This window comes from Crinia signifera, unplaced genomic scaffold (genome assembly GCF_055691185.1).
Source record: "Crinia signifera unplaced genomic scaffold, ASM5569118v1 HAP2_SCAFFOLD_63, whole genome shotgun sequence".
Lineage (NCBI taxonomy): Eukaryota > Metazoa > Chordata > Amphibia > Anura > Myobatrachidae > Crinia > Crinia signifera.
In genome coordinates this window covers 797,960-814,686 of record NW_028142525.1, presented here as the reverse complement: position 1 = coordinate 814,686, position 16,727 = coordinate 797,960, and positions in this window count along the sequence as shown.

Sequence of the window (16,727 nt, the reverse complement as noted above, 5' to 3'; positions counted from 1 at the left end):
GCTACCCTAAAAAAATCCTTGGTGCTTGTTTATTATCTTTGGAGGTTCTAGCAGTAAAGACAAAGCTTCTCAAATGGGGATGGCCAGCCTCTTCAGCAAATTGCGCAGCTTTGTGAGGAATATGATTTGGGTAATATCAGGAGATGTGGACAGGAGCTTTATTAATGACATCAGCCAATGATAGCTATTAGGGTATATTTGTATATTTCGCTTCATATGAATGTATATGTCATTCTTCCACATTCATGAAGTATTTCGATAAATTTGTCAATATAATGCCGCATAGCCTCCTAATGCCCAGAGGGACGGGCAGTCCATCAGCCACGGGTCCCCAGAGGTTTCCCCCACAGGGGTTTTTCCCTCTCCTGAGTGCTGAAGGATGATTCTTTGTGAGTCACGAGGCTACCACCAGCTTGGCCCTCCTATAGGGTACACAGATGTTAAATCAAAAGATAGATAGGTGGGTATATACATAGATGGTAAATCATTAGATAGATATGTGGGTAGGTACATAGATGGCAAATCATTAGCATAACCCAGCACAATACATATAGATAGATATTTATATAGACAGTTAAATAGATACATACAGTAGGTAGATAATGGATCAATAATTGACCGATCCTGGAGACATAATGAATAGTTGGCAAATCATTCTTTTAATGGCCAAATCATAGCTCGATTATTTAAAAAGAAGATGCATGCATAGTGCATGTTTCTAAAGCCCTCATACACAGTTGATGAGAAATAAAAATATACCGCTCCAAGGGCACTTTTGAGCGATATTTTTTTTTTTTTTCACTGGCCATATAGCTGATGACCCGCGTGTTTAGCAGGTCACTAGGAAATCAGTGAACGATGTCGTAACCGATTTCTAGAGTATCCAGTGGAATTGTCGATATAGTTAACTATATCGCAAGTGTCCCTGGTCTCCAGTGTGTATGGGGCTTAATTGTCAGTGTATACCAAGAACATATTATCATACCTCTTTCCTTTTTTTTTAGGTGAGTGGTCTACATGAAACCGATGAAGAAGTCCTAATATGCGACTACTGCAGGGTGACCGGGACCTGGACTGCAGAATCGTCCTCAAGTCAACGATCAAAGATGGTGCACAGCAACAAGAGACCCAAGCCAGGTAATTAATGAACATCATTAATTACTGATAATATGTTTTTTGGTATCCATTTGGGGTTTGTAGACAGGTGGTAAATCATTTGATAGATAAATAGGTGGGTGGGTATACAGATGTTAAATCAAAAGATAGATAGATAGATAGATAGATAGATAGATAGATAGATGGATGGGTGGGTAGATAGATGGTACATTTTAAGAGAGTTAGAGGGGTGGGTAGGTAGGTAGATAGATGGTAAATCATTAGATAGATCGATAGCTAGATAAATAGATGGCTGGGTAAGTCGGTAGATAGATAATTGGGTGGGTGAAGCGCAATACCTTTAAAAGATAGGTGGGTGGACACAGCATAATCATTGCGGTCATTACCATCCTCCATATACATCTCCTGCTACCTGATGTTTCCTCATATATACCCAGCCTTCTCGGGGAGAGATCCCTGTGGGAGGTAAGTATCTTCTCACAGACCAAGTTCCTAACTTGGATGTGTCTGCAGACTTGGAGCTACCCTAAAAAAATCCTTGGTGCTTGTTTATTATCTTTGGAGGTTCTAGCAGTAAAGACAAAGCTTCTCAAATGGGGATGGCCAGCCTCTTCAGCAAATTGCGCAGCTTTGTGAGGAATATGATTTGGGTAATATCAGGAGATGTGGACAGGAGCTTTATTAATGACATCAGCCAATGATAGCTATTAGGGTATATTTGTATATTTCGCTTCATATGAATGTATATGTCATTCTTCCACATTCATGAAGTATTTCGATATATTTGTCAATATAATGCCGCATAGCCTCCTAATGCTCAGAGGGACGGGCAGTCCATCAGCCACGGGTCCCCAGAGGTTTCCCCCACAGGGGGTTTTCCCTCTCCTGAGTGCTGAAGGATGATTCTTTGTGAGTCACGAGGCTACCACCAGCTTGGCCCTCCTATAGGGTACACAGATGTTAAATCAAAAGATAGATAGGTGGGTATATACATAGATGGTAAATCATTAGATAGATATGTGGGTAGGTACATAGATGGCAAATCATTAGCATAACCCAGCACAATACATATAGATAGATATTTATATAGACAGTTAAATAGATACATACAGTAGGTAGATAATGGATCAATAATTGACCGATCCTGGAGACATAATGAATAGTTGGCAAATCATTCTTTTAATGGCCAAATCATAGCTCGATTATTTAAAAAGAAGATGCATGCATAGTGCATGTTTCTAAAGCCCTCATACACAGTTGATGAGAAATAAAAATATACCGCTCCAAGGGCACTTTTGAGCGATATTTTTTTTTTTTTTTTTTCACTGGCCATATAGCTGATGACCCGCGTGTTTAGCAGGTCACTAGGAAATCAGTGAACGATGTCGTAACCGATTTCTAGAGTATCCAGTGGAATTGTCGATATAGTTAACTATATAGCAAGTGTCCCTGGTCACCAGTGTGTATGGGGCTTAATTGTCAGTGTATACCAAGAACATATTATCATACCTCTTTCCTTTTTTTTTAGGTGAGTGGTCTACATGAAACCGATGAAGAAGTCCTAATATGCGACTACTGCAGGGTGACCGGGACCTGGACTGCAGAATCGTCCTCAAGTCAACGATCAAAGATGGTGTACAGCAACAAGAGACCCAAGCCAGGTAATTAATGAACATCATTAATTACTGATAATATGTTTTTTGGTATCCATTTGGGGTTTGTAGACAGGTGGTAAATCATTTGATAGACAAATAGGTGGGTGGGTATACAGATGTTAAATCAAAAGATAGATAGATAGATAGATGGATGGGTGGGTAGATAGATGGTACATTTTAAGAGAGTTAGAGGGGTGGGTAGGTAGGTAGATAGATGGTAAATCATTAGATAGATCGATAGCTAGATAAATAGATGGCTGGGTAAGTCGGTAGATAGATAATTGGGTGGGTGAAGCGCAATACCTTTAAAAGATAGGTGGGTGGACACAGCATAATCATTGCGGTCATTACCATCCTCCATATACATCTCCTGCTACCTGATGTTTCCTCATATATACCCAGCCTTCTCGGGGAGAGATCCCTGTGGGAGGTAAGTATCTTCTCACAGACCAAGTTCCTAACTTGGATGTGTCTGCAGACTTGGAGCTACCCTAAAAAAATCCTTGGTGCTTGTTTATTATCTTTGGAGGTTCTAGCAGTAAAGACAAAGCTTCTCAAATGGGGATGGCCAGCCTCTTCAGCAAATTGCGCAGCTTTGTGAGGAATATGATTTGGGTAATATCAGGAGATGTGGACAGGAGCTTTATTAATGACATCAGCCAATGATAGCTATTAGGGTATATTTGTATATTTCGCTTCATATGAATGTATATGTCATTCTTCCACATTCATGAAGTATTTCGATATATTTGTCAATATAATGCCGCATAGCCTCCTAATGCCCAGAGGGACGGGCAGTCCATCAGCCACGGGTCCCCAGAGGTTTCCCCCACAGGGGGTTTTCCCTCTCCTGAGTGCTGAAGGATGATTCTTTGTGAGTCACGAGGCTACCACCAGCTTGGCCCTCCTATAGGGTACACAGATGTTAAATCAAAAGATTGATAGGTGGGTATATACATAGATGGTAAATCATTAGATAGATATGTGGGTAGGTACATAGATGGCAAATCATTAGCATAACCCAGCACAATACATATAGATAGATATTTATATAGACAGTTAAATAGATACATACAGTAGGTAGATAATGGATCAATAATTGACCGATCCTGGAGACATAATGAATAGTTGGCAAATCATTCTTTTAATGGCCAAATCATAGCTCGATTATTTAAAAAGAAGATGCATGCATAGTGCATGTTTCTAAAGCCCTCATACACAGTTGATGAGAAATAAAAATATACCGCTCCAAGGGCACTTTTGAGCGATATTTTTTTTTTTTTTTTTCCACTGGCCATATAGCTGATGACCCGCGTGTTTAGCAGGTCACTAGGAAATCAGTGAACGATGTCGTAACCGATTTCTAGAGTATCCAGTGGAATTGTCGATATAGTTAACTATATCGCAAGTGTCCCTGGTCTCCAGTGTGTATGGGGCTTAATTGTCAGTGTATACCAAGAACATATTATCATACCTCTTTCCTTTTTTTTTAGGTGAGTGGTCTACATGAAACCGATGAAGAAGTCCTAATATGCGACTACTGCAGGGTGACCGGGACCTGGACTGCAGAATCGTCCTCAAGTCAACGATCAAAGATGGTGTACAGCAACAAGAGACCCAAGCCAGGTAATTAATGAACATCATTAATTACTGATAATATGTTTTTTGGTATCCATTTGGGGTTTGTAGACAGGTGGTAAATCATTTGATAGACAAATAGGTGGGTGGGTATACAGATGTTAAATCAAAAGATAGATAGATAGATAGATGGATGGGTGGGTAGATAGATGGTACATTTTAAGAGAGTTAGAGGGGTGGGTAGGTAGGTAGATAGATGGTAAATCATTAGATAGATCGATAGCTAGATAAATAGATGGCTGGGTAAGTCGGTAGATAGATAATTGGGTGGGTGAAGCGCAATACCTTTAAAAGATAGGTGGGTGGACACAGCATAATCATTGCGGTCATTACCATCCTCCATATACATCTCCTGCTACCTGATGTTTCCTCATATATACCCAGCCTTCTCGGGGAGAGATCCCTGTGGGAGGTAAGTATCTTCTCACAGACCAAGTTCCTAACTTGGATGTGTCTGCAGACTTGGAGCTACCCTAAAAAAATCCTTGGTGCTTGTTTATTATCTTTGGAGGTTCTTTCAGTAAAGACAAAGCTTCTCAAATGGGGATGGCCAGCCTCTTCAGCAAATTGCGCAGCTTTGTGAGGAATATGATTTGGGTAATATCAGGAGATGTGGACAGGAGCTTTATTAATGACATCAGCCAATGATAGCTATTAGGGTATATTTGTATATTTCGCTTCATATGAATGTATATGTCATTCTTCCACATTCATGAAGTATTTCGATAAATTTGTCAATATAATGCCGCATAGCCTCCGAATGCCCAGAGGGACGGGCAGTCCATCAGCCACGGGTCCCCAGAGGTTTCCCCCACAGGGGGTTTTCCCTCTCCTGAGTGCTGAAGGATGATTCTTTGTGAGTCACGAGGCTACCACCAGCTTGGCCCTCCTATAGGGTACACAGATGTTAAATCAAAAGATAGATAGGTGGGTATATACATAGATGGTAAATCATTAAATAGATATGTGGGTAGGTACATAAATGGCAAATCATTAGCATAACCCAGCACAATACATATAGATAGATATTTATATAGACAGTTAAATAGATACATACAGTAGGTAGATAATGGATCAATAATTGACCGATCCTGGAGACATAATGAATAGTTGGCAAATCATTCTTTTAATGGCCAAATCATAGCTCGATTATTTAAAAAGAAGATGCATGCATAGTGCATGTTTCTAAAGCCCTCATACACAGTTGATGAGAAATAAAAATATACCGCTCCAAGGGCACTTTTGAGCGATATTTTTTTTTTTTTTTCCACTGGCCATATAGCTGATGACCCGCGTGTTTAGCAGGTCACTAGGAAATCAGTGAACGATGTCGTAACCGATTTCTAGAGTATCCAGTGGAATTGTCGATATAGTTAACTATATCGCAAGTGTCCCTGGTCTCCAGTGTGTATGGGGCTTAATTGTCAGTGTATACCAAGAACATATTATCATACCTCTTTCCTTTTTTTTTAGGTGAGTGGTCTACATGAAACCGATGAAGAAGTCCTAATATGCGACTACTGCAGGGTGACCGGGACCTGGACTGCAGAATCGTCCTCAAGTCAACGATCAAAGATGGTGTACAGCAACAAGAGACCCAAGCCAGGTAATTAATGAACATCATTAATTACTGATAATATGTTTTTTGGTATCCATTTTGGGTTTGTAGACAGGTGGTAAATCATTTGATAGACAAATAGGTGGGTGGGTATACAGATGTTAAATCAAAAGATAGATAGATAGATAGATGGATGGGTGGGTAGATAGATGGTACATTTTAAGAGAGTTAGAGGGGTGGGTAGGTAGGTAGATAGATGGTAAATCATTAGATAGATCGATAGCTAGATAAATAGATGGCTGGGTAAGTCGGTAGATAGATAATTGGGTGGGTGAAGCGCAATACCTTTAAAAGATAGGTGGGTGGACACAGCATAATCATTGCGGTCATTACCATCCTCCATATACATCTCCTGCTACCTGATGTTTCCTCATATATACCCAGCCTTCTCGGGGAGAGATCCCTGTGGGAGGTAAGTATCTTCTCACAGACCAAGTTCCTAACTTGGATGTGTCTGCAGACTTGGAGCTACCCTAAAAAAATCCTTGGTGCTTGTTTATTATCTTTGGAGGTTCTAGCAGTAAAGACAAAGCTTCTCAAATGGGGATGGCCAGCCTCTTCAGCAAATTGCGCAGCTTTGTGAGGAATATGATTTGGGTAATATCAGGAGATGTGGACAGGAGCTTTATTAATGACATCAGCCAATGATAGCTATTAGGGTATATTTGTATATTTCGCTTCATATGAATGTATATGTCATTCTTCCACATTCATGAAGTGTTTCGATATATTTGTCAATATAATGCCGCATAGCCTCCTAATGCCCAGAGGGACGGGCAGTCCATCAGCCACGGGTCCCCAGAGGTTTCCCCCACAGGGGGTTTTCCCTCTCCTGAGAGCTGAAGGATGATTCTTTGTGAGTCACGAGGCTACCACCAGCTTGGCCCTCCTATAGGGTACACAGATGTTAAATCAAAAGATAGATAGGTGGGTATATACATAGATGGTAAATCATTAGATAGATATGTGGGTAGGTACATAGATGGCAAATCATTAGCATAACCCAGCACAATACATATAGATAGATATTTATATAGACAGTTAAATAGATACATACAGTAGGTAGATAATGGATCAATAATTGACCGATCCTGGAGACATAATGAATAGTTGGCAAATCATTCTTTTAATGGCCAAATCATAGCTCGATTATTTAAAAAGAAGATGCATGCATAGTGCATGTTTCTAAAGCCCTCATACACAGTTGATGAGAAATAAAAATATACCGCTCCAAGGGCACTTTTGAGCGATATTTTTTTTTTTTTTTTTTCACTGGCCATATAGCTGATGACCCGCGTGTTTAGCAGGTCACTAGGAAATCAGTGAACGATGTCGTAACCGATTTCTAGAGTATCCAGTGGAATTGTCGATATAGTTAACTATATCGCAAGTGTCCCTGGTCTCCAGTGTGTATGGGGCTTAATTGTCAGTGTATACCAAGAACATATTATCATACCTCTTTCCTTTTTTTTTAGGTGAGTGGTCTACATGAAACCGATGAAGAAGTCCTAATATGCGACTACTGCAGGGTGACCGGGACCTGGACTGCAGAATCGTCCTCAAGTCAACGATCAAAGATGGTGTACAGCAACAAGAGACCCAAGCCAGGTAATTAATGAACATCATTAATTACTGATAATATGTTTTTTGGTATCCATTTGGGGTTTGTAGACAGGTGGTAAATCATTTGATAGACAAATAGGTGGGTGGGTATACAGATGTTAAATCAAAAGATAGATAGATAGATAGATGGATGGATGGGTGGGTAGATAGATGGTACATTTTAAGAGAGTTAGAGGGGTGGGTAGGTAGGTAGATAGATGGTAAATCATTAGATAGATCGATAGCTAGATAAATAGATGGCTGGGTAAGTCGGTAGATAGATAATTGGGTGGGTGAAGCGCAATACCTTTAAAAGATAGGTGGGTGGACACAGCATAATCATTGCGGTCATTACCATCCTCCATATACATCTCCTGCTACCTGATGTTTCCTCATATATACCCAGCCTTCTCGGGGAGAGATCCCTGTGGGAGGTAAGTATCTTCTCACAGACCAAGTTCCTAACTTGGATCTGTCTGCAGACTTGGAGCTACCCTAAAAAAATCCTTGGTGCTTGTTTATTATCTTTGGAGGTTCTAGCAGTAAAGACAAAGCTTCTCAAATGGGGATGGCCAGCCTCTTCAGCAAATTGCGCAGCTTTGTGAGGAATATGATTTGGGTAATATCAGGAGATGTGGACAGGAGCTTTATTAATGACATCAGCCAATGATAGCTATTAGGGTATATTTGTGTCACACGTAGCCGCGACGGAGCGCGGCGGGTACAGTACTCACCCGTCCGCGCCCGCCGCCGGCTAGCGTGTGCAGGCTCCGGTCTGCGGTGTGCGGGTAGCGGCAGCTCTGGGTAGGGATGGCAGCAGTAGTGGTGCCGGGAGGCCGGCGTCGCCACCTTGGTTGAGGGCAGGAGACAGATTGGCCCAGAGTGGAGGTTCCCTCCTCATCCTGTGCTGACAGCCAATGGCAGCCATCCCCTGGGGATATAGGGGATCTGCCTAGGCTGTTCAGTGTCAGTGCAATGAGTCTTTGGAGTCATTCACAACTCCTAGCTGATTCCCAGATCCTGGCTCTTTCTCTCCTGACTCTGGTGCCTTGCTCCCTGCATCTTGCTACAAGGAAGTTTTCTCCTGACACCAATGCTGCAAGTCCTACCTAGTGCTTGTTCCTGCTTGTGTCCCAGAATTACCCTGCACAGCTTCCCGCTGTCCTCCTTCATACAACTCATTCATTCCATCATCTTTCAGTCATCCGGATCCATTTCTTCTGTCATCAAATCAACCTCCTTCCGGATCCTCATCTATGTACTCTGGCTCACCAAGTATACGTTTCCAGATTTCCCTGCCCGTTATTAGTATTGTGCTGGACTCTATTTAATTTATTCCAACTGTCACTTAAAGAAGTATTTGAGTGAAGTTTATCATTTATGAAATCCGTTATTAAACCTGCACGTTTCAATCCTACTCCTCCTGGTCCGTCTCCGGTTCCTGTGCACCACACGACTCCATCCAGCCCTTTAGCCGTGACAGTTTGCACTGACCCGATGGAATCGGGTGAAGCACAGGCCTCCATGACGGATGTTTTTCAAGGCATCATGGCTCGATTGGAACAAGTAGAGACTACCCAGCGTCAAGTGGCTCAATTTCTCCAGACCTTGTCATCACCTCAGGCGGCTCCCTCAGTTTCAGCAGCACCAACCTCCGGAGCTTCGGCCCCTGCTGCTCCCCCTGGGCCAGCTGCTCCTCACCAGCTACACCTGTCAACCCCCAGTAAATATGACGGGTCCCCGAGGGGGTGTCGAGGATTCCTGAATCAATGTGACGTCCATTTTACCCTCCAGCCTTCCAATTTCCACTCTCCCAAGACTCGGGTGGCTTACATCGTGTCCCTACTGGCGGGTCCAGCCCTGGAGTGGGTGTCCCCCCTTTGGGAGCGTGCGGATCCCATCCTCAATAACTATGAAGAATTTGTGGCCTCCTTCCGTCGCATCTTCGACGAGCCTGGCAGAGTGTCCTCCGCAGCCACGGAGATCCTAAGGATTCGTCAGGGCAGTCGCCCAGTGGGACAATATGTCGTACAATTTCAAACCCTGGCTTCCGAACTCAGATGGAACGAAGAGGCTCTCGTTTCTGCCTTCTGGAACGGCCTAGCCGGGCGCATCAAGGACGAGTTAGCAACTCGCGATTCTCCTTCCACCCTGGCTGAACTCATTTCATTATGTAACAAAGTCGATCTGCGACTCCAAGAACGCCAACTTGAGAGGAATCGCTCTGATCGCCTTCGCCCTCGATTTCCTTCCAATGTCGCACCAGCCTCCAAACCAACCCCGCCTCCTGCGGTGTCAACAGATGAGCCCATGCAAATCAACCGCTCCCGTCTCTCTCTCGAAGAGAAGTCCCGAAGACGGCGAGAGAATCTATGCATGTACTGTGGCTCCTCAGCTCACTTATTGGCTTCCTGCCCGCTGCGGCCGGGAAACGACCGCTCCTAATCTCCCCGAGGGAGGTCCGATTAGGAGTCTTGCTTCCATCTCCCTCTTCTTCTGATTCCACCATTCCGGTTACCCTTGTGTGTCCCCAAGGGAGAAAAAGAGTTCAGGCCCTATTGGACTCTGGAGCAGCGGGAAACTTCCTTTCTTCTTCTTTTGTTACCCAACATGCCCTGCCTGTGCAACCCCTGGATCACTCGCTGGTCCTCACTGCAGTGGATGGGAGTCGAATTCGTAGTGGACAAATCACCCATCAGACCACCCCGGTGACACTGCTCATAGGAGCTCTACATCAAGAGACCCTCGAATTCTTCATTCTTCCACAGTCCTCACACCAAATGGTCCTGGGCCTTCCCTGGCTCTCCAAACATAACCCACACATCGATTGGACCAATATGGAGGTCAATGCCTGGGGAACAGATTGCCAGTCTACTTGCATTCCTCAGATCCTTCCGGTCTACCAGACCCATCCACAACGTGAGGGTAACTGTCCTTCATCCTCTTCAGCTCCACCCTTGTCGATACCCGCACCATATCGTTCATTTACAGATGTATTCAGTAAAGGTGGTGCCGACACCCTGCCTCCTCACCGTCCTTGGGACTGCCCGATAGAGCTGGTGGCCGGGAAATTCCCTCCTCGTGGCCGCATCTATCCCCTGTCGCTACCTGAGACTGAGGCCATGTCCTCGTACATTCAAGAGAACTTAAACAAAGGTTTCATTCGACCATCTACTTCTCCGGCCGGGGCCGGGTTTTTCTTTGTGAAAAAGAAAGATGGCGGTCTTCGGCCATGTATCGACTATAGGGGCCTGAACGACATCACCATTAAAAACCGCTATCCCTTACCCCTTATCGCAGAACTATTCGACAAGATCAGAGGGGCAGCAATCTTTACTAAATTGGACCTGCGAGGGGCCTACAATTTGATCCGGATCCGTCCAGGTGACGAGTGGAAGACGGCTTTTAACACGCGCGACGGCCACTATGAATACCTGGTGATGCCCTTCGGCCTTTGTAACGCCCCCGCTGTCTTCCAACAGTTTGTAAATGATATCTTTCGGGACTTGCTGTACCACTCCATCGTAGTCTATCTAGACGATATACTCATCTTCTCTCCAAATCTCCAACTTCACAGACAGACAGTGTCCGAAGTCCTACGACGTCTTCGCCAAAATCAACTGTTCTGCAAGTTGGAAAAGTGCGTTTTTGAGGTCACGTCCATTCCATTCTTGGGTCACATTCTCTCCGCCACTGGGATAGAAATGGACCCAGAGAAGGTGAGAGCCATCCAAGACTGGGCAGCCCCCACAACACTCAAAGGAATTCAGAGATTCCTAGGGTTCTCAAACTATTACCGGCGATTTATCCGGAACTTCTCTACTATCGCTGCTCCCCTCACTGCTCTCACTTGCAAGGGAGCTGATCCAAGCCGATGGTCGCCAGAAGCATCCTCTGCCTTCCAGCAGTTAAAGAGAGCATTCATGACGGCACCAATCCTCCTCCAACCAGACCTCGACAGGCCCTTCATTCTCGAGGTGGACGCATCCTCGGAAGGGATCGGGGCCATCTTGTCACAAAAAGGTGAGGATCAAGAATTACACCCTTGTGCCTTCCTCTCCAAAAAATTCCTCCCAGCAGAGAAGAATTACCCCATCGGGGAACAGGAGTTGCTTGCAGTCAAAACTGCGTTAGAGGAGTGGCGATACCTTCTGGAGGGGGCACGACATAAGATCACCGTGTATTCAGACCACAAAAATCTGTCCTTTCTTAAACAGGCTCAGTGCCTTACTGCCCGCCAAGCCCGTTGGGCCATGTTTTTTGAACGCTTTGATTTCCAAATTAAATTCCGACCTGGAACCACGAATACTAAGGCAGACGCTCTATCCCGCTCCTTTGAGACGACCTCTGACCTAGAGACTCCTCCTCGTCCAATCCTCGATCCGCTGGTCTTCGCCCAAGTAACCGTACAGCCATCTCCTCCTCCAGGTAAAACGTTCGTTCCCCCCGAACTTCGCAAGAAAATATTGTCATGGGCACATTCTTCCCGCTTCGCAGGGCACGCAGGAGCACAAAAGACCTTGATGTTCCTGTCACGTTCTTATTGGTGGCCAACCATCCGCCACGACGTAACCAACTTCGTTGCCTCTTGTGTAAGATGTGCTCAGCATAAAGTGCCCAGAACAACTCCCGCTGGTCCTCTCCGCCCTCTAACCATTCCCACAGAACCATGGACCCATCTGTCAATGGACTTCATTTGCGAACTACCTCCCTCAAAAGGTCATACCGCAATCTGGGTAGTGGTCGACCGATTCTCGAAAATGGTCCATTTTTTCCCACTAAAAGGTCTCCCCTCTGCTCCAGTATTGGCTCAGCTATTCATCTCAACCATTTTTAAACTTCACGGACTGCCCAAAGAGATTGTATCCGACCGCGGAGTACAGTTCGTTGCAAAGTTCTGGAGAGCTCTCTGTGCCGCGGTACAGGTCAAACTCAAGTTTTCCACTGCCTTTCATCCCCAGACCAACGGCCAGACAGAACGGGTGAATCAAGACTTGGAGGCCTTTATCCGACTGTTTGTCTCGTCTTCCCAAGATGACTGGGTGGATCTTCTCCCGTGGGCAGAATATATGCATAACAACTCCTATCACTCTTCCTCCGGAACCACCCCCTTCTTTACAGTATTCGGCAAACATCCACGATCTCCGGATTTCTCAGAATTATCCTCTTCCGAAGTTCCTGCAGCAACCACTTCATTACAACGCTTTGCTAAAATCTGGTCGGATGTCCACACCGCTCTTCTTAAATCTTCCGCCCGATACAAGAGGATGGCAGACAGGAAAAGAAGGGCAGCGCCCAGATTGAAAGTCGGAGACCGGGTATGGCTGTCTACCCGCCATATACGCCTCCGTCTGCCCTCTATGAAGCTGGCTCCCCGGTTCATTGGGCCATACCCTATCATCCAAGTCATTAATCCTGTCGCTTATAGACTTCAACTTCCTCCTTCCCTAAGGATTTCGAATTCCTTCCATGTGTCCCTCCTCAAGCCTTTAAGGTTGAACTCTTATCAAAAGAAGATTCCCAAACCGCCCAAGATTAACTCCGAAAGTGGGGCTGAATTCGAGGTAAGACGCATTATAGACTCTCGTTGCCGCAATTCTCGTACCCAGTATCTGGTGGAATGGGTTGGGTTTGGTCCCGAAGAGAACTCTTGGGTGGATTCCATTGATTTGCACGCTCCAAAACTGGTAAAGCAATTTCTCCAGAGAAATCCGCACAAGGCCCATAGGCGCCCTGGGGTCACCCTGAAAAGGGGGGGTACTGTCACACGTAGCCGCGACGGAGCGCGGCGGGTACAGTACTCACCCGTCCGCGCCCGCCGCCGGCTAGCGTGTGCAGGCTCCGGTCTGCGGTGTGCGGGTAGCGGCAGCTCTGGGTAGGGATGGCAGCAGTAGTGGTGCCGGGAGGCCGGCGTCGCCACCTTGGTTGAGGGCAGGAGACAGATTGGCCCAGAGTGGAGGTTCCCTCCTCATCCTGTGCTGACAGCCAATGGCAGCCATCCCCTGGGGATATAGGGGATCTGCCTAGGCTGTTCAGTGTCAGTGCAATGAGTCTTTGGAGTCATTCACAACTCCTAGCTGATTCCCAGATCCTGGCTCTTTCTCTCCTGACTCTGGTGCCTTGCTCCCTGCATCTTGCTACAAGGAAGTTTTCTCCTGACACCAATGCTGCAAGTCCTACCTAGTGCTTGTTCCTGCTTGTGTCCCAGAATTACCCTGCACAGCTTCCCGCTGTCCTCCTTCATACAACTCATTCATTCCATCATCTTTCAGTCATCCGGATCCATTTCTTCTGTCATCAAATCAACCTCCTTCCGGATCCTCATCTATGTACTCTGGCTCACCAAGTATACGTTTCCAGATTTCCCTGCCCGTTATTAGTATTGTGCTGGACTCTATTTAATTTATTCCAACTGTCACTTAAAGAAGTATTTGAGTGAAGTTTATCATTTATGAAATCCGTTATTAAACCTGCACGTTTCAATCCTACTCCTCCTGGTCCGTCTCCGGTTCCTGTGCACCACACGACTCCATCCAGCCCTTTAGCCGTGACAATTTGTATATTTCGCTTCATATGAATGTATATGTCATTCTTCCACATTCATGAAGTATTTCGATAAATTTGTCAATATAATGCCGCATAGCCTCCTAATGCCCAGAGGGACGGGCAGTCCATCAGCCACGGGTCCCCAGAGGTTTCCCCCACAGGGGGTTTTCCCTCTCCTGAGTGCTGAAGGATGATTCTTTGTGAGTCACGAGGCTACCACCAGCTTGGCCCTCCTATAGGGTACACAGATGTTAAATCAAAAGATAGATAGGTGGGTATATACATAGATGGTAAATCATTAAATAGATATGTGGGTAGGTACATAAATGGCAAATCATTAGCATAACCCAGCACAATACATATAGATAGATATTTATATAGACAGTTAAATAGATACATACAGTAGGTAGATAATGGATCAATAATTGACCGATCCTGGAGACATAATGAATAGTTGGCAAATCATTCTTTTAATGGCCAAATCATAGCTCGATTATTTAAAAAGAAGATGCATGCATAGTGCATGTTTCTAAAGCCCTCATACATAGTTGATGAGAAATAAAAATATACCGCTCCAAGGGCACTTTTGAGCGATATTTTTTTTTTTTTTTCCACTGGCCATATAGCTGATGACCCGCGTGTTTAGCAGGTCACTAGGAAATCAGTGAACGATGTCGTAACCGATTTCTAGAGTATCCAGTGGAATTGTCGATATAGTTAACTATATCGCAAGTGTCCCTGGTCCCCAGTGTGTATGGGGCTTAATTGTCAGTGTATACCAAGAACATATTATCATACCTCTTTCCTTTTTTTTTAGGTGAGTGGTCTACATGAAACCGATGAAGAAGTCCTAATATGCGACTACTGCAGGGTGACCGGGACCTGGACTGCAGAATCGTCCTCAAGTCAACGATCAAAGGTGGTGCACAGCAACAAGAGACCCAAGCCAGGTAATTAATGAACATCATTAATTACTGATAATATGTTTTTTGGTATCCATTTGGGGTTTGTAGACAGGTGGTAAATCATTTGATAGACAAATAGGTGGGTGGGTATACAGATGTTAAATCAAAAGATAGATAGAGAGATAGATGGATGGGTGGGTAGATAGATGGTACATTTTAAGTGAGTTAGAGGGGTGGGTAGGTAGGTAGATAGATGGTAAATTATTAGATAGATCGATAGCTAGATAAATAGATGGCTGGGTAAGTCGGTAGATAGATAATTGGGTGGGTGAAGCGCAATACCTTTAAAAGATAGGTGGGTGGACACAGCATAATCATTGCGGTCATTACCATCCTCCATATACATCTCCTGCTACCTGATGTTTCCTCATATATACCCAGCCTTCTCGGGGAGAGATCCCTGTGGGAGGTAAGTATCTTCTCACAGACCAAGTTCCTAACTTGGATGTGTCTGCAGACTTGGAGCTACCCTAAAAAAATCCTTGGTGCTTGTTTATTATCTTTGGAGGTTCTAGCAGTAAAGACAAAGCTTCTCAAATGGGGATGGCCAGCCTCTTCAGCAAATTGCGCAGCTTTGTGAGGAATATGATTTGGGTAATATCAGGAGATGTGGACAGGAGCTTTATTAATGACATCAGCCAATGATAGCTATTAGGGTATATTTGTATATTTCGCTTCATATGAATGTATATGTCATTCTTCCACATTCATGAAGTATTTCGATATATTTGTCAATATAATGCCGCATAGCCTCCTAATGCCCAGAGGGACGGGCAGTCCATCAGCCACGGGTCCCCAGAGGTTTCCCCCACAGGGGGTTTTCCCTCTCCTGAGTGCTGAAGGATGATTCTTTGTGAGTCACGAGGCTACCACCAGCTTGGCCCTCCTATAGGGTACACAGATGTTAAATCAAAAGATAGATAGGTGGGTATATACATAGATGGTAAATCATTAGATAGATATGTGGGTAGGTACATAGATGGCAAATCATTAGCATAACCCAGCACAATACATATAGATAGATATTTATATAGACAGTTAAATAGATACATACAGTAGGTAGATAATGGATCAATAATTGACCGATCCTGGAGACATAATGAATAGTTGGCAAATCATTCTTTTAATGGCCAAATCATAGCTCGATTATTTAAAAAGAAGATGCATGCATAGTGCATGTTTCTAAAGCCCTCATACACAGTTGATGAGAAATAAAAATATACCGCTCCAAGGGCACTTTTGAGCGATTTTTTTTTTTTTTTCACTGGCCATATAGCTGATGACCCGCGTGTTTAGCAGGTCACTAGGAAATCAGTGAACGATGTCGTAACCGATTTCTAGAGTATCCAGTGAAATTGTCGATATAGTTAACTATATCGCAAGTGTCCCTGGTCCCCAGTGTGTATGCGGCTTAATTGTCAGTGTATACCAAGAACATATTATCATACCACTTTCCTTTTTTTTTAGGTGAGTGGTCTACATGAAACCGATGAAGAAGTCCTAATATGCGACTACTGCAGGGTGACCGGGACCTGGACTGCAGAATCGTCCTCAAGTCAATGATCAAAGATGGTGCACAGCAACAAG